A 21,701-nucleotide genomic window follows, 5' to 3' on the forward strand; every position below is an offset into this window, starting at 1 on the left:
GATGAGCAGTTTGACTGTCTATAATATTTAACTTTTCATTAAACAATTCAAAGCCTGAAATTCTAAAAATTTCTTGGAAATATTAAGAATAGACCCAGATGAATAGGGTCATCACTATTCTCCACCTCAGCCCCTGGAACCCATATGCCCAAAGAGTCTAGAATGTGTGGTGGAAGCTCCACCATCTCTGTCCCCCCAAACGCTGCTCGGTCTCAAGCCCACCAAACACCATTCCTCCCTGAGAGATGCTCAAGACCAATCCCACAGGGTATTTAAACTACATCCCAGAAAACAGACACATGGTTTTTTGGTCTCTTTTCTCTCTATCCTCTCTGGATTCAGTTTGATTTGGATTGTGGCAGTGGCAGAAATAGGCTTACCAGGGTGCAGAAGCTTTTCATCTGGAGGTCCCACCAAGGGGGCTGATTTTGCCCCACTGGTCCAGGGCCATGTGGTAGGAAAACATCTTCTCCCCCACACGTGCTCTCCACCAGACTGAGACCAATTTTCAGCTGGGTAAGTTGTCCTTTCCAAGTCATTGCCTTAGAGACCCAGGGCCTCCTCTGATTTTTGGGGTGTCTTGTCAAAGATGAGGCCATTCCAGGCCCCCAACCCACTCTGAAGCAAAGACCTACCTTTGTTCCAAGGGATCCCTTATTCAGAAGATGTTCTGTTCAAGGAAATTTTCCACACACACACTTTTTTTTGACCCAAAGCCTACCACAGTGGATGCGTTGCACTAGGCTTCAGGTTCCAGCATAGGCATAGACTTGTGAAATGGGCACCTGTAATTCAAAGCTGGATCCACAAATGCCCCTGGGGTGTCTTTGACAAAATCTATTCAAATTGAGACTATCTGACACAATCTGTCCTGAACAACAGATTTCTCTGAGCACTAAGGCCTGGCCACAATGCACTCATGATAACTAGTCTAGGTGGTCTCCTGAGAGAACCTTGAAATTTTCCATCCTCAGTGATCTTGAAAATTTTTGTCACCATAGAGATAAGTGGACAGAACCACCTTATGTCCATGATTTTTGGATTCTGTGTTCCCAACCTTCCTATAGCAACCAGTGTCCCACAGCACTGTTATTGTTGGCTAGGGTCACTGTGCTTCCAGATTCCCGCCTATCTGGGAACTGGGACCTTGAAAAATTCAGCTCTGAGTATACTGCTGGAGACACTGGCCCCTTCCCCATTCCTCAGCAACCCAACTTACCCATTTCCCTCTTATGATGCCACGTATTACATCCACTGGCCAACATTCCTTATATTCCTCCTTCTATCCATCCCTACAGGACAAAGGTTAAAGACCAAATTCTTCCTCCTTACCCTCCTTCCTGTCCTCCCACCTCCACTGCCCCCTATTCCCTAATACCACAACCTACATCCTGGTCCCCTTTTACACAGTGGCCTAACATCTGCCTACCCTTGAATCCTCCCCAGTGTCTTCTCATACCCGATCTTGCCAGACTCCTGCCATGCTCTGCCCTCTAATGGTTTCTGCCCTTGCCCTTCCAGACTCCTCTTGTTCTTATCACTTTTATACTGAAAGTGGCCACCAGTATTCTAGTCCAACCCATTGGGCCTTCTAACTGGGCCAATGCATTCTTGTCCAAACAACTATACACCACCATCTGTGGATGGCATCCATGCTTAAAAGCCCTAGCAGCAGTGGCTGAACTCCCACAGCAGGCTCTCAAGATAACCCTGTTCCAACCAATTCTTCTCTCTCCTTCCTTAGGCCCCCATGAGTCCAGGTTTTTCACTTACAGTTTCTAGAAAACCCTCAAATTACCTTGGCCTCCAGTCTTGCCCCAAATCCTGCCACCCACCTTCCTTTCCCCTACCCCTCTAGTACCTCCATTTAGTCCTGCCCAGAGCCTGTGGAGGCTTTACACTCACCCCAGCCTGGTCTCCTAGACCAACTGCTCATAAACCCCCAACTCACCCTGTTTGTTGAGGAAGTTCTCTTATAGACAGATCAGAAAACTGCCAGATGGCATATGCAGTGTTCTCTTCCACTGAAACAGTTGAAGCAACCTGCCTGCCAATGGGAACCTCTTCACAAAAGGCCAAATTAGTTGCCTTGACTACAGCACTCCAGATAGCCAAGGGTAAATGGGCTATCATCTATACTGACTCTCAATATGCCTTTTAATAGGTCATACCCATTCTGTCCTCTGGAGGGAAAGGGGCGTCCTCACTACCAGGGTCATTCTCATAGTTAACAGACCCCTTATAGCTAAGCTCTTGGATGACCTCCAACTAGCTGCAGAAGTAGCCATAATTCACTACTGGGGACACCAGTCCTCCAAGGACCTAGTGGCCTTAGGCAATGCCAAAGCTGACTCAATAGCCCGGGGAATGGCTTCCACCTCCTCTGGATCAACAGAACATAGGAATGGATCCCACCTCCTCTGATCAACAGAACATAGTTTGTTCTTGACACCCTCTTATCAGCCATGTTATCAACCAGAAGAGAGGTGTTAATGATCTTTTTTTTTTTTACTAGAAAGTTGCCTTCTCTGCTTCCTCAAGAAACAGATGCCTGGGGTCTCCAGGATGGAAGATAACCAGATGCCCTTCCACTCACACCTCCTTCTGAGTGTCAGCCCACAAACTCCTGACTATCCCCTTCCCCACATTGCCCCTGCCCACAGGAAGCAGCTGGACATGAAGCAGCACCCATATACCCAAACAACTCTCCTTCCCCATTTCTTTCTCCCCAAACCCTGCCATGTCTCAAGCCTGCCAAACACTGTTCATTCCCTAGAGATTCTCAAGACCACTCCCACAGGTTATTTAAACTGTACCCCAGAAAAGACACATGATTTTTCAGTCTCTCTTCTCTGTCTCCTCTCTGGGGGGCCAGAGAATCACCCAGGAATGTTTTACCCATTAAACCTGTGTTTTTTCTTAATTTGGTTTGATGTGGTCTGATTTGGATTGCTGCAACTGTGGAGAGGCTCATTGGGGTGCAGAAACTTTTCAATCACTATTTCTTTAAGATAGTTCAAAATGATGTCTCAATTACACCACTCTTTAAACTCTTTAAAGGACATATCTAACATTGGAATTCGATGTGTATACCTGTGAAACTCAGTTAACATGAAAACACACATACACAAACAAACATTATCTATCTGTCTATCAATCTATCTCCCCTAGAGTTTATAAAATGATATATTTATTATCTTTCTAAAATAAATTTTTGTTATGATCATTTAAAAACTGTAGTCACTGTAAAATTATCCATTTGTCTTTACGTTTATAGGCCTACTAACAACATAATTTTAATTTCTTACTATTCATAAATTTATTTTACCTAATTTTTATATTTTTTTCTTTCTAAAAATTGAAGTTTCTTCTCAAGGGCTTTAGAGCCTAGAAGGTGATAACTTCTTGCATTAGACATTATTGCCTAATATCTTTTAAGAACATCTATATAAAGAAAAATTAGTATGAGCTAATATTTAGAAAGTCTCATTTTTGGTCTACACCAATTATTATAATTTGTTCTGATGTATTACATATCGTGACAGGGCTAGACAGTGAAAAATTCCACCATCGTGTATTCTTGCTGAGGCCATTTCTGGTTTAAGTAGAATTTCATCTCTTTCATGGAGAATCCCATAGAAAATTACTCAACTGTATTCTAGGAACCAAAGTTCTGGATGTCCTAGCTAACTTATCTTAGCTTCTGTTAAATTGGCTATTTGTATCAAACCCCCTACAGATAACTGCATATCTTATTGTTAAAATTGCCTGTTCCAAATTGCTTGCTGCTGCAAAGCACTGTCCCCTTCCTGTGTGGCTGTGAGATGCCAGATTACGGTTTCTGCCTTTAAAATCCCAATATTCTGGGCACTGGAGTTCACACCTCAGCCTCAGCCTCAGATCACTTGGGTGTTGTCCCAGCTGCTTGGAATAAAGATTTACAACTGAATATACACTGTATCTGAGTGATCATGTCTGGTGGGGCTCAATAACAATATTGCAATTTTGTATAACAAATCCTAATTGGTCTTAAAAATGAAAACCCAGAGTCAGATATAGGGGTAAATACTGAAAGATCAGAGAGACAAAAGAGCAAGCCACAGCCACCACCTCTTACCTGGCCAACTCCTTAGCCTGAAAAAGCCCGAGTTCCTGTCCCCTCCCACCTTATAGTCCTCTCTCTGCCCAGCCATATCACTTCCTGTCTCCAGCTCCCTAGTGCTGGGATTAAAGGCATGAGAACCCAAGTGCTGGGATCAAAGGTGTGTGCTACCACTGCCTGGCTCAGTTCCTCTTTTAGAGTCAATCTTGTGTTGTAGCAGGAATCTTAAAAGTTCTTATTAATAAAATCAAACCTGAGGCCAGTTATTGGGGTGAAAGCTGGAAGATCAGAGAAGCAAAACAAGCCACAGCTTCTTCACCTTGCCAGTTCCTCAGCTGATCCTGTTTCCTCAGACTGGAAGCCTCTGAGTCCTCATATTCGAATGGATCTCAGGTGAACTGTGCTGCTCCAAAACCTGAAAGCTTAACCAGCTAAAAGCTTCTAGTTTCTGGTCTTCACGCCTTATATATCTTTCTGTTTTTGCCGCCACTCCCTGGGATTAAAGGCCCACTTCTAGGGATTAAAGGCGTGTGTCATCATGCCTGGCTGTTTCTAATGTGGCCTTGAACTTACAGAGATCCAGACATATCTCTGCCTCTGGAATGCTAGGATTAAAGGTGTGAGTGCCACCATTTTCTAGCCTTTGTATCTAGTGGCTGTTCTCTCTCTGATCCCAGATAAGTTTATTAGGGTACACAATATTTTGGGGAACACAATACCACCAAATTGTGTAGCTCAGGGTGGCCTTGAACACATAGAGATTCCTCTGCCTCTGCTTCCGGGTACTGGGATTAAAGGTGTGTGCAACCACTGCTGGCCTCCCTGGCTAACTAGTGACTTAGCTCCACACTCTGATGATATTCAGGCAAGCTTTATTTGTTAGATCACAAACAAAATATCACTACACATTTTCTTTCTTAGCAATGTAAATTTATCTGAGTGTAGTTTTCTTTTTATTTTTAATGAAAAATAAAAATTATCAGAACTAATTATGAGTAAAGAATGAAAATTACCTCAAACATATCTAGTGCGACAATTACTTAGTCAAATCCTATTAATTGAACACTGTATGAGTTACATACACATCCATCAATATCTGTTGTTGAAATGTTAATGTATTACTATAAATTGAAATAATTCAGTGAACCAATTTAATATATTGATTTTACTCTTTATCATTATTAATATCAACAAAGCATTGTTTTATCTTTCAATAAATAAATATTTTAATCAAATATTCAGTGAAGTACCATTGTTTATTTCCTATTTGATAGTGAATCCACTTTGGTGGAAGAGTCCTGCTTTTATTTGGGCATTCATTTGACTAAGTATTCAAGGAAGTGGATAGGCTACTGGTCAAATAGTTGCGTATGGATTTACAAAATCATGAAAACTTATTCCTCATCATGGTTTGATTAAGTATAAGCATGTAAAAATGATCTATAGGGTATGATTATGTCACCTAGTATCTAAATATTCATACTGAGTTCTTAATACGTGAATTTCAAGAAAAAGAATGGAAAATGGGTAGAAGATTTAGATCTGCAACAAGGGTGAGGCTATATTCATGAAAGAATTTGATACATGTATGGCACTGCTTAAGGAAAAAAATACCCTTTTCACATTCATTTTATAAGAAATAGAAAAAAGAAAGTCTCTGTCCCTGCAAGAGGACTATCCCCGACAAAGGATAGCATCAGTATTTTCCTGTTTCTTTACTGACATGATTCTTGCTCATGAAATAAATAATCTACAGTTTGGTATTTAATGCCATCCCTTTTTTGTCTCTATACCTTGACACATTTTGAGATTCAACAAACATTTGTCTTGACTTCTTCCCTCAACCCTCTTTATCAAAAATGGCAGTGTGAAGCAAACTGGAATGTAAATTGTGTTTTTATTTTTTAATAACTGTAAAAATTGCTTTTCTGTCAAAACTGACAAATTCTTATTAGTGTGCTGACCTTGGAATTGTTCATCTGTACAGTTCTAAAACACCCAAATAAATGGACATGTGTCAAAGTGAATGGTATCCTAGAAACCTACATTCAGAAAATGCTAACCATAAGAAAGCTTAAAGGTTCTCTCCTAGATTTAAAAATATATATATTCTGGTAGTCTCACAGGATTATGCTAAAGTCCTGGGAGTTGATGTATCTGAAAGAAGGGTTTAAATGGCTCCTGTTCTATTCCACAGAGTTTAAATTGAAGAACAGTTTGAGAATAAAATAATTGGCATTATGAATCTATGCTTTGGAGATATTCTTTCTTTCACTAATAATAAAAGCCTTTGGATGGGAAGATGATGTGTATACCCCATTTCTGTTTTCACATTTGAAGATCAAAAACACATCACTTGATGCCTTAAGCATGAGTATCTTACCCATTTCTTGACCCCTTTGTTATGTAAAACCTATTCCACTACCACTGTCTTTTTAAATCTCACCTTAAAACCTTTGTTTTATCTTTAACTCTGATTGTAGACCTTGTTATGTGTGTTTGTGTTTGAATGTGTATGTTCCCACCTAGACTTAGTTTTAGAGGTTTGTATTTATTCTTTTCTTTTAAAAGACTTTATTTAATTGAAATGTGACAATCAACTGTTCCTGATACAGGATTATTTAAAAATCCTGAAATATCACCATTTACTTTCTCTTAGTCACTTTTAAAGTCATAGCAAAAAAAAAAATACCACATGCTTTGAATTCTGTGCTAAACATTTTTACTTTTACCACAATGTACAAAAATGTCTTGAGAATAGCTTTGGACAAGTGAGGAGTAGGAACATTTTGAATATTATTTTTGGTAATTTTGATACTCTGTTAGACCTAAGGAGAAACAATGTCCATGACAGTCTGATTAAAGCAAGATGCATTTAGAAGTGTACAAGGGACTGTGCAGACAACTGCATCCCCCTATATTGAAGTTTCAGACAGCAGCCCCACACAGGCTTTTGAGGTCTCTTTTATGGGGAAGGGTTAGGGTTGATAGAAAACAGCTGTTTGATAATGGCTGCTAGTACCTGGACAGAAGAGTGGGGAACTCAAGTCTCAAGGCCCTGGGGGGTAGTAGATAAGTGTGATAGTAACACCTGTATTGAAGAATGGATGATTTAAGGCTCAAGGCCTCCTGTGGGTGTAGATAAGTGCATGTGGAAAGGGAAATTATCACAGGTGTCAGGCAAAAAGGATGGATATACATCATGGGGTTACAAGTTCAGCATAGGTTGAAAAACAGGTTTGCAGGATACATTCATTAGGCTTAGGAAACAAACTTATTCATATAAAGGTATGGAGACTTAGTAACAATGTATAACAATGTGGCTCCTTACCAATATGGCTCCTGTTTTGGTTTCACAACTTCCATTGGATTATTTTAAAATCTCCAGAGCTTGTTTTGTTAACCGGTCATTTAGAAGTGATATTACTATACTCCCTAAGATCTACACTTAGAGCTATGAGTTATGCAAACAGACATGTCTCTATTCTAATAATCAACCTGTGGTTGCAACCATTTGGGGGGTTCACATCTCTGATATCCTATATATCAGATATTTACATTATGATTCATAAGAGTAACAAAATTACAGTTAGAAATTATCAACTAAAATAATTTTATGGGTGGGGGTCACTACACATGAGGAACTGTATTAAAAAGTCTCAGTATTCAAAAGGTTGAGAACTGCTACTCTAGTCTTACTGCTTAGTTAATAAACTTTGGTGTGAGGATATATTAGTACATGATGGTTGTAAAATTTTAAAGATATTTATTTACTTACTTATTTATTTCCTTATGTATCTAGTTGTGAACCACCAGATGTATATGCTGGGAACTAAACAGGTCCTTTGGAAGGCCAAGAAGTATTCTTAAACACTGAGTCATCCTTCCAGGACCTAGTAATCAAAATATATACAAGTAGCATCTTAGTGTCCTTCTAAACAATTTGGCTGGTAATAGCCATGTTATAAGATCTTGACAATTTAAATGTGTTCATGCTTATAAAATAATACAGTATTTGGTTCAGAGTTAATACTAAGTAGATTTTATATAACTGTAAATAATACTAACAAATAATAATATTAGCTTCTGCAATAATAACTATCATGACTGCTGTAAGAGTAAATATTCTAAATAGAGAAATGCTTCGCATCTCTGAGTGCTTTACTACTTGAATCTCTATGTGATTCCTGATCACTTCAAAGAATCTTTCATGTCAGTTTCCTTCAGTAGCTTGTCAATGTGGAAGTAGAAAATGTGAGATCTGCTTTTGCAACCTTAAATGTCCACAATACACAAAAAATTTAAATTAAATGATTGGTCTATTTTCAAATCTCTCACACCAAGATACTATGTTAATCTTATTTTGCTTCTTAAAGAGTTTTTCATACTATCCTACTAAACTGTAGGCTGCATGAAGAAAGTCCTAAAGTATATCTAACTATGAATATTGATGCACTGGAGTGATACTTGAACTCAACATGCCAGCACAATACATAAGAGTTTTTCTTCAAAGATCTAGAAAATTCATTTCAATGAAATAATCATAGTCTATTAAGAACAGTTAATTAATAAATTGCTGACAATTAAGCATCATTATTTAATGGAACTTGATTCATGTTTTTCTTAATTGACTTCTTTATCTATCCATCCTTTCTCCATCTAATCACACATCAAACTAACCAGCCTATCATTTCTTCTTTCAATAGTTTAATTTTTTAAAAAATTCTTATTACCTTCCATACATAAAGAATGTCATTGAATTTTGATGCTCTGAAAATATTTGGACATATAGAAAAATAAATAGCACACGTTTTCTGCCCTCAAGTATATCACAATGCAAGACGAATATACATTATATATAAAAATTAGATGTGCTATAGTAAAATAATATCTGAAGTATTTAAGAATATAGATATATGCCAGGTGGCAGTGGCACACACCTTTAATCCCAGCACTTGGGAGGCAAAGCCAGGTGGATCTCTATGAACTTGAGGCCAGCCCAGTCTACAGAGCGAGATCCAGGACAGGCACCAAAACTATCACAGAGAAACCCTGTCTCAACAAAACAAAACAAAGCAAAATGATACAGATAATATGACCAAATCATTTTAAAGAAAAGACTTGAAGACATATAGCAATTCTGTAAGTTATTATGGATGAATGAACTCTATATGTTAAAGAAAATCTTCACAGGCTTAGCAAACACTATACTCAATGATACACAGGTGTAAAGCCTATAATATTTGTGCTTTCTTCCTTGGATAGATGGAATCAAGTTGCTTTCATTTACCAAGAATGTCCCATAAGGTAAGTGGTTCATAGAAATGTAAATAGAGAGATTGCTTCAGTGGAAAAAAAAACTTTGCAAAGGACTCTAGGAACTGATCCCATTTATATAAAAACATGCCTGAAGTAATCTATCCATTGGAACTTACCATCATAAGCATCTGCAACTGTACCAAATGACAGAGAACAGACTTCCCAAGTAGTCAATTGTCTCATATTTCACTAGATTTTTTCTACATAATAATTGATTTTATTTAGTGGTTTACTTAAAACCATCTTTCATGAATTTAAACATCTGGAAAGGCAACTTTCACTTGAGAGTTGATCTTTCTACAATGATTATGTGGGCAATTATGGCCACTTATTGGCCTATGTGTTTGTGAGTCTTACCAAAACACAAAAGATGGACAGTAAAATTGCTCTATAGATAAAGGCACTTGCCACCAAGTATGATGTCCTAAATTTGCTCTGAGACTCATTTTGTGAAAGTATAGAAACAACTCACAAAGTTGTCTCTAACTGCCATAGCACACTGTGACATGCATGTCTGTATACACAGAAAAAACTAATGAATTAATGCAATAAGGATAATTTTTTGTGGCTAAAGGATAATTTTTTAAAATGAAGACAATATTTTTCCTCAGTAGCTCAAATATTTAGGGAAAAATCCTTTATATCTAGAAATTCATCATTTTTTAATTTAAAAAAATATTTCTATAACATTTAAATGGTCAGAGGAATGTCACAATACCGAATTTCTCTCTATATATGCTTGCTTAAAAATGAGAAATAGTTCTGTGCTTACAAGCACTGGCTGCTTTTGCAGAGGACCCAGGTTTAATTCACAGCACCCATCTGTATCTCCAGTTTCATAGGATCTGACTATTGGTAAAATTATTAAGGCTACTCCACGTGGTTAAAAGGGAGATTTATTTAGTGGGTAAATTACAAATGAAGGGACAGGTAGATGGCAGAAGCTGGAAAAGACACAGCACAATCAGGCGGTGTTCTCTGGAGACTCGCCTTGGTCCACCTCTTGTGTCCCGGCCTCCAGCAGCAAGAGAGCGCAGCCTGTCCTGATCTCGGGTCTTCAGGGCCCTGCCTTGGCCCTGCCTTGTAGGCTTGATAGTTACCAAAGACTCAATGGGGGTTGGAAGTTCCAGACCAAAGCTGGAATGGCTACCCACTACATCTGAACCTCCCTGGGCTCCAGGCATACATGAAGACAAAAGACATAAAATAAGGTAACACATAATACATAAAATAATAACAGTAACAATAATAATGTGTTCCTTTTCTGCTTAAATTACTTTTCATGCATTTTATCATATACTTTCCCTCCATTAACTCCTCCCATATCCTTCTCACCTACTTACCCACCCAACCTAATGCTCTCTTTCTCTCTCTCAAAAATGAAACCACGACAGCATGCACAAGGCTATGTACTATACCAAATCAGACAAAATCCCAGCATGAAAAAGGGGAAATGAGCCGGGCGTTGGTGGCGCACGCCTTTAATCCCAGTACTCGGGAGGCAGAGCCAGGCGGATCTCTGTGAGTTCGAGGCCAGCCTGGGCTACCAAGTGAGCTCCAGGAAAGGCGCAAAGCTACACAGAGAAACCCTGTCTCGAAAAACCAAAAAAAAAAAAAAAAAGAAAGAAAAAAAGAAAAAGGGGAAATGGACACAAAAATCTCACCCCTAATCAAGAAGCATCTTGCAATTGATACCTGCTGGGAAGGGGTAAATCGGTTCTCTACTAATGTAATGTCTCTGGGTGCATCAACCATACACCAGGGCAGGCCCTGTACTCAGGAGTAAGCTGACAAACACAAAATGGACTCTATACTTTTTGTTGTGCTTTGTGTTGTTTTGTCTTACTTTGATACTTTCTATCGTGTGTGTGTGTGTGTGTGTGTGTGTGTATGTATGTATTTTAAAAGGTATCTTTGTTTTATTTTCATTTCTATCTTTAATATCATCTGGAAGTAACGTAGAACAGCCCCATGGGGTAGTGCAGCCTTCGACCCTAGCACTCACAAAGCAGGAAAATTGTCTTAAAACATTAATAATAGTAATAATAACAAGAAGAAATTAATAAGTGTGTGAAATCATCACCTAAAAGTTTTCTATATTGCTTAAAATAGACCCATCCTGGTAAATGGGAGAAATGCCTTAATGTATATAAACACTAGAGAATTTAGTAAACAGTTATTCTAAAAATAAATTTATCTTCCATTGTGCATAAAAAAGATATATTATACTAGTTATTTTCTCCCATGCTTTCTTTTCCCTTAAGTAATGTGTAGTCTACCCTAAGGAAAAATAGCTCTGCTTCAAATCCATGAGTTTCAGCTAAAATGAAGAATGAAGACAAAGGAAATGTTAAATAAATATTCTAAATTTAAACAGGTAATTTACTTAATTTAGAACATTAAATAAAATGCTTCCCTCATATATATTACAATATGTATGAGTCTTTGGTTAGTATGTCTGTCTGTGCACCATGTGTTCTGGTGCCCACAAAAGGATTGGAATCCCTGGAACTGGAATTAGAGATGGCTGTGATCTGCCATGTTGGTGTTGGAAACTGAACCCAGGTCCTCTACTCGCACAAGTCCCCCTAACTCTTAACTGCTAAGCCATCTTTACACCATCAGATAATTGTCACCTTGCAACTTTGCTAAGAATAACAGTCATTGTTGACTTTCATGACTAAATCATTCCCTCACTATGTATCTTAGGGAATGTATGTATCCTACTTGCTTATAAATGTAAATGACTTGCTTTGCACTATTGTGAGAATTGTAAAATTCAATGTTTACCATAGGCAAAACATTCAAATATTGGTGATATTTTCATCAACAATGTATTTGTTTCTGTGGTGAGTATAAATTAAGTAAACTAATTTTCAAATTAGCTCTCTCATCTGATATGATTTTCTCTAACTTCACTCTGACCTTCACTTTGAGTTTATGTAAACTGTATGGTGGACTCTGGATTCACAATAGATTTTCTATTTTGTTGCACAAATCTTAAAATTCATATTAATAAAAACAAACCCAGGAACCAGGTACTGGGGTCAATGCTAGAAGATAAAAGAAGCAGAACAAGCCCCAGTCACCTCACCTTGCCAGTTTCTCAGCTGATCCTGTTTCCTCAGACAGGAAGCCTCTTAGTCCTCACCGAGAATGAATCTCAAAAGCCTAAAAGCTGAACCAACTCTAGTTCCTGGTCCTCACACCTTAAATAAATTTCTACTTCCTGCTACCACTTCCAGGGTTTAAAGGCTCTTGTTACCACACCTGGCTGTTTCCAGTGTGGCCTTGAACTCACAGAGATGCAGACAGATCTCTGACTCTGGAATGCTAGGATTAAAGGTGTTTGTGCCACCAGGTTCTGGCCTCTATGTCTAGTGGCTGTTCTGTTCTCTGACCCTAGATAAGTTTATTAGGGTGCACAATATTTTGGGGAACATGGTATCACCACACTATTTCCATTATCCATGTTGGAGGTATATGTGTCAGTCTTATTGGAGTGAGCATTAATCTCTTTTCCTGAGAATATGGTCTATGTTTTGGATGATAATCACAAATAAGGAACTTCCTTTCCTTTCTTTCTGGAAGTAATTTCAAATTTGTTGCTTCCCTTATCTGAAGCAGAATTCAAGTTGACTGGTCATTCACACATCTGCTTAAGCAGTGTGGTAGAACTGACAAGGCTGGTGATGGATCAATTGTCAGCGCCTGGTATTGATGAGTTCATTTTTCTGCTTGTTATATTCAGATGGCTAGAAGTTTCACAGGGAATGCATCGAGTCCATCAATAATGAGAATTTGAGAGACTACTGAAGAATCATTTCTTATTTTTATAATCTTAAGTAAAGTTAAATTCTGCAGAAAAATGTTACACTTCAAATTCTAGATATTATATATATTGTCTGTGCATCATTGTCAAAGAAACATATCTAAAGAATACATTAATTTCACATAAATTTTTCCTTATGCCTTTTCATATGTCTTTGATTTTATTTTGATTGTTAATGAATTTCTATGTAAAGTTTGTCCAGTCAATTAACAAGATTTAAGCAATGACCCATCCTCTACCCAACACACATTAAAATATACAGAACATTACGCCTACACTTGCAGTTAACAAGAGGAAAGTTGCAAACTCTTTTTTGAATCCAGTGATGAATTTCTATATTTCCAACTACTTGTTAGGGTGAGACAGAAAGACACTCTATTCAGGAGTCTGAGTCATGCTGAAATTGTGTCTCAAAACCATCATTTTGAGAGCTGGAGGGATGGCACAGAAGTTAACAGCACATATTGCTCTTTCAGAGGATCTGAGTTAAGTTCCCAGCACTCATCTCATGTGGTTCACAGCCAACCTATAACTGCCACTCCAGGGTTCTGACAACTCTATTCTCTCTGGACACTTGCACTCAAGTGTACATACCCACATGCAGACACAGGTGATTAAACATAACAATAATCTTTTTAAAAATATCCTTTTGAGCTGAGCATAGTGGCACATGTTGTCTTTAATCATGGCACCTGGGAGGCAGAGGTCATGAGAACCTCTGTGGATGAAACTCAACATGATCTAGCTAGCAAGGACTACATAGTGAAACCCTGTCTCAAATATTTTTTTTGAAAGTAGTATTTATATGTCAACTCATGAAGACTTAAAGAAGATTGATGTGAAGTGAAGGGCAAAATGATTCTGTTAATGAAGGTTAAATATTACTACCTAGGCTGGCTTATCCGTGCTAAGAGAAACACTACATTATTTCATAAAGGGGACATGAGTTGGGAATTATATGTGTAATAATAACCCTTACTTGTCTCTTTCTTAGTGGCTCTTCATAGGTGTTAGACGTGGGGTGGGACTTTCTGTTATGCAGATAAAAAATATACCATCTTAGCTGATATCATAATTTTATAAGGATTATGACTCCTTTGGAGGACCTGAGAAATATAAGGCCAATGACACCTTAAATTCACAAATTGCATACTTCAGTGTATGATGTCAGTGTCATGATAAAACTCTTACAACCTCATCCGTAGAGTCTATATTAAGAAATAATTATGTGCTAGCACTTTATGAAGTATAGCAATCTAGATAAATAAGAAAAATATATTCTGCTGATTTGCTATCTTCCAACTATTAGTTAGATTCTAAACTCCTTGAGATTGTGGAGAATACAGAATAAATTAATGTCAGCACCTAACACAATGATTGTTTTGCATAGAATGTAGACAGTAGGTTAATACCAAAGTAATCTTACAGAGAGAAAACCTTGATAAAACCTTGATAATGTGCTTTTAGAGCACCAATATTAACAGAATAAGCTGCAGGTGTTCTTTGATAATAGTCAGTTTACCCCAGACACAATAAGTCTATTCCATACCAAAAACATTATGAGCTAGATTTTGCTATCCTTCCAGGAAATATCTGACAATATGTATGTATTTGAAAATAACATCTTTAAAGTTGTTATGAATTTTTGTCATTCTAATACAGCTCATTCCAATATGACTAATTCTTTAAGAAAGGAAATGTCGATATAGATAAGATGCTTCTTAACAAATTCAATTATGAAAGGAAAATATATATGCAGTTGTATTGAAGTTGAACAAACTTGCATAAAGAACTGTTAACTCTGTATTTTGCAAGCTATAAAGGAGAAAACACTCACCAATTTTATAAAAATCAATACACATATTTTATATATACTCTTGCACATTGAATACCTCTTACCATCTGCTTATCTTTCAACCAGGTTTATTAATACACATACAAGTACATAGTGAAGTAAAAGCTTTTAACATTTGCTTTCTTCTGACTGTTTTGTTTGGTTAAAGTAATTAAATATAATAGCAGTTCTCAGAAATACTTTTCTTATTTAAAAGTTGCATCAGGAAAACTAAAAATCCATTAAATAATTTTCAAACAATTACTATGTGTTTGTCTTCCTACTCTAAGATACATTTTCATAAATGTACGCAATTTTGGTCATATTTCAAATACTCTTAAACTGATGTTCTCATTGAGACACAATTCAACAGAATCATTTCAAAGTGATTTTAGTGCAAATGTAAGACAATGAATTACATACCTAAGTTGCTTTTAATTATAGATACATTAAGTGGAATTGACTTTCTATACTTTAACAAACTACTTGGAAAAAGATCAGATGCAATCATTTTAACTGTTATTTTATTATTCTGCAAAATCACATATATAAACTAACACAATTTAGTTCTGAGAGTACATGATACTTTTCAGTTATATTACAGCATTTCTCTGTTAAAATCTCATGTCTAATATAAACATTGAGTACATGTATTCTCTCTCAATTTATAGAAAAATATAATCTTTAATGCAAGAGAAATACAATCATTGTCTGTGATTCGATAATGTCAGTCACTGCTATGGAATATTATTTTAACTGGGCAAAGATGTGTTACATTTGTTTATGCTGTGGAATATAACTTTAACTATGTAAATGTGTGTTATTTTTGTTTATGCTGCATTTGTTTAATTCTGAAAACATGTGCTTCATTTGTTTCAACTTGCCTGCCTAAGGCAAGTGATTGGTCTAATAAAAAGCTGAATGGCCAATTGCTATGCAGAGAAAGGATAGTTGAGACTGGTAGGCAAATAGAGTAAATAGGAGGAGAAACCTAGGCTCAAGTGGAAAGATGAGAGAAGGAGGAGGAGAGACCTAGGGACATGCCTAAGGCAAGAACTCAGGCAGATATCAGCCAGTCAGACATTAAGAAGCAGTAAAAGTAAGATATACAAAATTAAGAAAGGTAAAAATCCCCAAGGCAAAGGGTGGAAAAAGAGAAACAGGTTATTTTAAGTTAAAGGAGCTAGCCAGGAATGAAACTAAGTTAGGTCAAGCATTTCATAACTAATAATAAGTCTATATGTCGTGATATGGGAGCTGGTTGGTGGCCCAAAAGAAAAGGCCTGGTACAAATTATTTAGACTGTTCTATACAAAAATTATTACCAATACAAAGCTGTGAAAAATTGTATTGGCATATATTAATTGTATAAAGTAATGGGAATTGTGAACATTTTCATTCACATATATCATATATTTTGTCTATACTCTCTCTTCCATAAATACCTTCCTGTAAATACTTTTGTTATGGTAATAGTAAAATTTTGTTTGTTTTCTTTTTTTTTGATCTAGCGTTTGATTTTTATATTCTATATAGGTGATATTGTATATTATACTCCCTTTAAATTCTTTAAATATTATCAACTTTAGATATTAGAACAAACTTCAAATAAGAGATTTTAAGTTGTCATTGTTTGAATATAACACATGGACTTCCACAGCCAGTTTGTATTCTGTTTTGTCCCTAAGCATGTTTATTGTTATGGGTAGGATGCCTGTATGTGTGAAGTTCTACTTCAGTTGGACTAAACAGAACTGGCTGAATGTACAATGGCTTGAAAAATAACTACCTAGTATCAACATACTAAATGGTACACCTCTTTTTTACTCTATATAAAAATTTTTCCTCCTTGATTCTTGTAATCACAAAAGAATTAATCTGTGAGATACATAGTTTTAGAAAATTTATTTAGTGAAGCATATCATGCACTCCAAGAAGAGCTTGGATAGGCTCTTCAAAAGGGGTGTTAGCATCAGAGTGGGTTACATACTGTGGGCTTTTAGGAATTTTATGAATATTTATAAAGTGTGGGCAAATATATAGGGTTAATATAGACCCTGTTCTTTTTCCTCTGCTGATCTGGATAGGAGCCCTCTGTTAGGTTAACTGTTCCCATGATCCTTCTCAAACCCTCACCAAAAGGAGGTCATAACCACAATACAAAAAGTATTTAAATGAAACTACTTGTACACCCTTTGTTTGGGTGCATTACTTGAAATTGAGGAAACATTATGTTAGTTTCTCAGAAAGTGGAAAGAACATAACTGCATCTTCAAGGAAGCATAACCACAAAGGGGCATCCTAGCCACCAGATGACAAATTTACCAAGATATAGGTATAGTTTTCCTTAGTTATATTCTATGTAACTTCTTGCTTGATAACTGGGGAAAAAAGTCAAACAAAAAAACAGAGTGCTTGAATTCCTGGGAAAATTTCTGACTATTGACAGAAAAAGATGTAAATGTTCCTTTATTAGCTCATTGTTCTTATCATTTATTTATATATATATATATATATGATTCATATATATGATACATAAATATCTATAGCCCTCCTGATCTCTAAGAATTAAGAAATTGATTTGTTCATTTGTCTCTCATTTCTCCAATTCATTTTAAAAGTGTGTTTTATTCTGTTAGAGTGTGCCTTTTTATAGGTGAGTTGAGACCATTGATATTGATGGATTGTTAATTCCTGTTACTTTTTGTAGTTGTGTTGTGTTGTCCTTCTTTGTTGTATGTTGGTGTGGGATTATCTATTGCTAGATTTTTCATGGCTGTGTTTAGCTTCTTTGGGTTGGATTTTCCCTTCTAGTTCTTTCTGTAGGGCTGGGTTTGTGGACAGGTATTGACTAAATCCTGGAATATTTTGTTTACTCTGCCTATGGTGATTGAGAGTTTTGCTGGGTATAACAGTCTGGGTTGGCATCCGTGGTCTCTTAGTGTCTGCATAAGATTTGTCCATGATATTCTAGCTTTCATAGTCTCTATGGTGTTATTCTGATGTGTTTGCCTTTATATGTTATTTCATCTTTTTCCTTTGCGGCTCTTACTATTTTTTCTTTGTTCTGTGTTTATTGTTTTGATTATTATATGGCAAGGGGACTTTTTTTTCTGGATCCAGCCTATTTGGTGTTCTGTAAGCTTCCTGTATCTTCATAGGTATTTCTTTCTTTAGGTTAGGAAAGTTTTCTTCTATGATTTTGTTGAATATATTTTCTGTGCCTTTGAGTTGGTATTCTTCTCCTTCTATCTCTATTATTCTTAGGTTTGGTCTTTTCATGGTGTCCCAAATTTCTTGGACATTTTGTGTTATGACTTTTTGTCTTTAGTGTTTTCTTTGACTGACGAATATTTTTCTCTATTGTGTCTTCAGTGTCAGAGATTCTCTGTTCCATCTCTTGCAATCGGTTGGTTATGCTTGTTTCTGTAGTTCTTGTTCATTTAGTCAGGATTTCTATTTCCAGCATTCCCTCAGCTTGTGTTTTCTTTATTGTCTCAAATTCATTTTTCAGATCTTGGAATGTTTCTTTCATCTGTTTAATTGTTTTTTTCTTGGCTTTCTTTGAGTTTCTTCCCATTTTTTGTTCGTTTTTTTTTTTCTTCCATTTCTCTAAGGGAGTTTTTTATTTCCTCTTTAATGGAGTTTTTCATTTCCTCTTTAAGGGAAGTTTTTATTTCCTCTTTAATGGAGTTTTTCATTTCCTCTTTAAGGGAAGTTTTTATTTCCTCTTTAAGGGAATGTTTAATTTCTTCTTTAAGGGCCTCTATCATCTTCTTAAAGTCATTTTTAGGGTTGATTTCTTCTGTTTCTTCTGTCTTGGTATGTTCAGGTCTTGCAGGTGTAGAATCACTAAGTTCTGATGTTACCATATAGGTCTTTATGTTGTTGCCTGTATTTTTGCACTGGTGTCTATTCATCTCTTCCTCTGCTCGGTGCAGGTGGTGTCTGTGTCTGAGAGTGCCTCTCTTGTTCTAATGTTTAGTCTTGGTTCAGTAGGAGTTCTTGGTTAAATTGGTGCTATTGGGCTGTTTCTTCAGGGGCAGCTGATGTCAGTAAGTGAAGTATATACTTATGATTCTGGTGATCTGGTTTGGTGGCTGGGCAGCGCCTTCTTCTGTGTTCCCAGGTCACGTTTTGTTCATTTGTCAACTCCTCAGCTGATCTTGTTTCTTCAGACTTCAAACTGTAGGGATCTGAATCCTCTCCCAGATGGATTTCAGCTGAGCGGGGTAATCTCACCAAAACCTCCAAGTTGTTGGGTTCACAGGATCAGCAGCTGGGCCCTGGGTTGTCCTCAGATGGAGTGTTCAGATTCATTCTGGTTCCATCCCATGGAGATAGCTTCTTCCACGGGTGTTGGGGTTAGAGGCATCCCTGTTCCAAGTTTTTGATTAAGAGTTTGTTTTCACTAGCTCTTTAGCGGGTAATAGCTCTGTTTCTGTTCTTTATTGTGACTGTGTTTCGGCTGCCCCCTGCTGTGCCTGCCTGCCTCCACTCCAGGCCTGCCTGCCTCTGCCTGGCCAGTCTACCTCTGCCGGCTGCTGCCACGGGCCTGTATGTCTTTACCAGTTGCCCCCGTGGGGCCTATCTGCCTCTGCTTGTCGCCGCTGCCGTGCCTGTCTACCTCTGCGGGCCACTGCTGGGCCTGTATGTCTCTGCCAGCTGCCACCAGGCCTGTATGTCCCTGCCAGGGGTCATTGCTGCTGGGCTTACCTGCCTCTGCCTGTTGCCGCTGCCGGGCCTGATTGTCTCTGCTGGCCACTGTCCGGCCTCTATGTCTCTGCCTGCCATCTCCGGGCCTGACAGGGCCTGTATGTCCCTGTCGGCTGTTTCACCGGGCCTGTCTACCTCTGTGGGCCGCCACCGGGCCTGTATGTCTCGGCCGGCCACCGCCACGTGCCTACATGCTTCTGCTTGTTGCTGCTGCCATGCCTGTCGACCTCTGTGGGCCGCTGCTGGGCCTGTATATCTCTGCTGGCCACCGCTGGGCCTGTCTGCCAGGGTCTTTTATAAAATACATGAATCATGTACTTTTGTCAAGCATCATAAATGACATCTTTCTTAGATGGCTTAGTCATAACTTAGTGATAATAACATATATCCATAAACATCTATAATCAATATCTTCTTATATTTTCCAAAAAGACCCTATGTATTTTGGTCATGACTTCAACATTGCACCAGTTACTGGATAATATAGACTTTACTTTTCTCTTATTCTGGTCACCCAAAAGTAAGATTTTAATGATTATATTAATACTTAATACTCACAAGGTCACCCAAATGTAAGATTTTAATGATTACTTAATACTTCCATTAGTACTGCATAGTCCTGGACATACAACACAACACATATGCAAGACTTTCTAGTTTTCCAGAAATATATTAGAACTTTTCATAAGCCCTGTGGACATCTTAGTGAATATCTGAAGTGGAAACTTAATCTTATCAATGAAAACCAGGAGTCAGATATTGGGATAAAATGTGAAAGATCAGAAAAATGGGAACAGCCACAGTCCTTTGACCAAAAGAACCAAGATCCCATCTCAGGCCCGCCTTACCACTTCCTATTCTTCTCTCTACAGTCCTCCAGACCTTTATGGTTAACTAGTGGCTATCTCTACCCTCTGACACCAAGCAAGCTTTGCCAGAACATAAATAAAGTATCACTCAACAAACATATTCATATTTTTTTATTTGTTCATTCTATGGTCATTATATCTGACAATGCCTCTAATATCATTGAAGAATAGGGTTTGGCTGGGCGGTGGTGGTGCATGCTTTAGTCCCAGCACTCAGGAGGCAGAGCCAGGTGGATCTCTGTGAGTTCGAGGGCAGCCTGGTCTCCAAAGCGAGTTCCAAGAAAGGCGCAAATCTGCACAGAGAAACCCTGTCACGAAAAACCAAAAAAAAAAAAAAAAAAAAAAAGAATAGGGTTTTTTCCTATAAATTAACTTCATTGTCAAATACTACATCAAATATAATTATATAGGAATGTGTCTTGGAAGAGCATGCAAAGCTTTTGCTCTAAAGAGGCTAAGTGTGATGCTCTTGTTTAATCTTACAGTCCTTTGCAGCCAGCATCATCGTAGGTGAAATAAGTGATAGATATAATGTTTGCTTCCTTAAATTTTCCATATATTCGTCATTGAGATCTGTAAAATTCTGGCTTCCTTGGTTGTTCTCTGATATCTTCAGAGAGCTGCCTGTGTATTTTAATTTTAATCCAATTTATATAGTTGTTCTTAGACTGAGCACTGTTAGGACACAAGAAGGTTCTGATGTTCATCTTTCCTTGTTATATGTCTTCTAAGTGCAATTCAGTAAGTACTTATATGATTATATTTTAAGATCTTTTTACTAGCTTTTTCTTTTTTAAAAAATACTTTTATTTTATAATTAATTTAATTTTACATATCAGCCATGGATTCCCCTGTCCTCCCTCCTCCCACCCCCAGGCTTCCCCCAAATACCCCCCATTCTCACCTCCTCCAAGGCAAGGTCTCCCCTGGGGAGTCAGACCACCCTGGTACATTCAGTTGAGGCAGGTCCAGTCCTCCAGTCCCCTCCTCCCTATACCAAGGCTGAGCAAAGTATCTCATCATAGGCCC

This window comes from Peromyscus maniculatus, chromosome X (assembly GCF_049852395.1).
Source record: "Peromyscus maniculatus bairdii isolate BWxNUB_F1_BW_parent chromosome X, HU_Pman_BW_mat_3.1, whole genome shotgun sequence".
Lineage (NCBI taxonomy): Eukaryota > Metazoa > Chordata > Mammalia > Rodentia > Cricetidae > Peromyscus > Peromyscus maniculatus.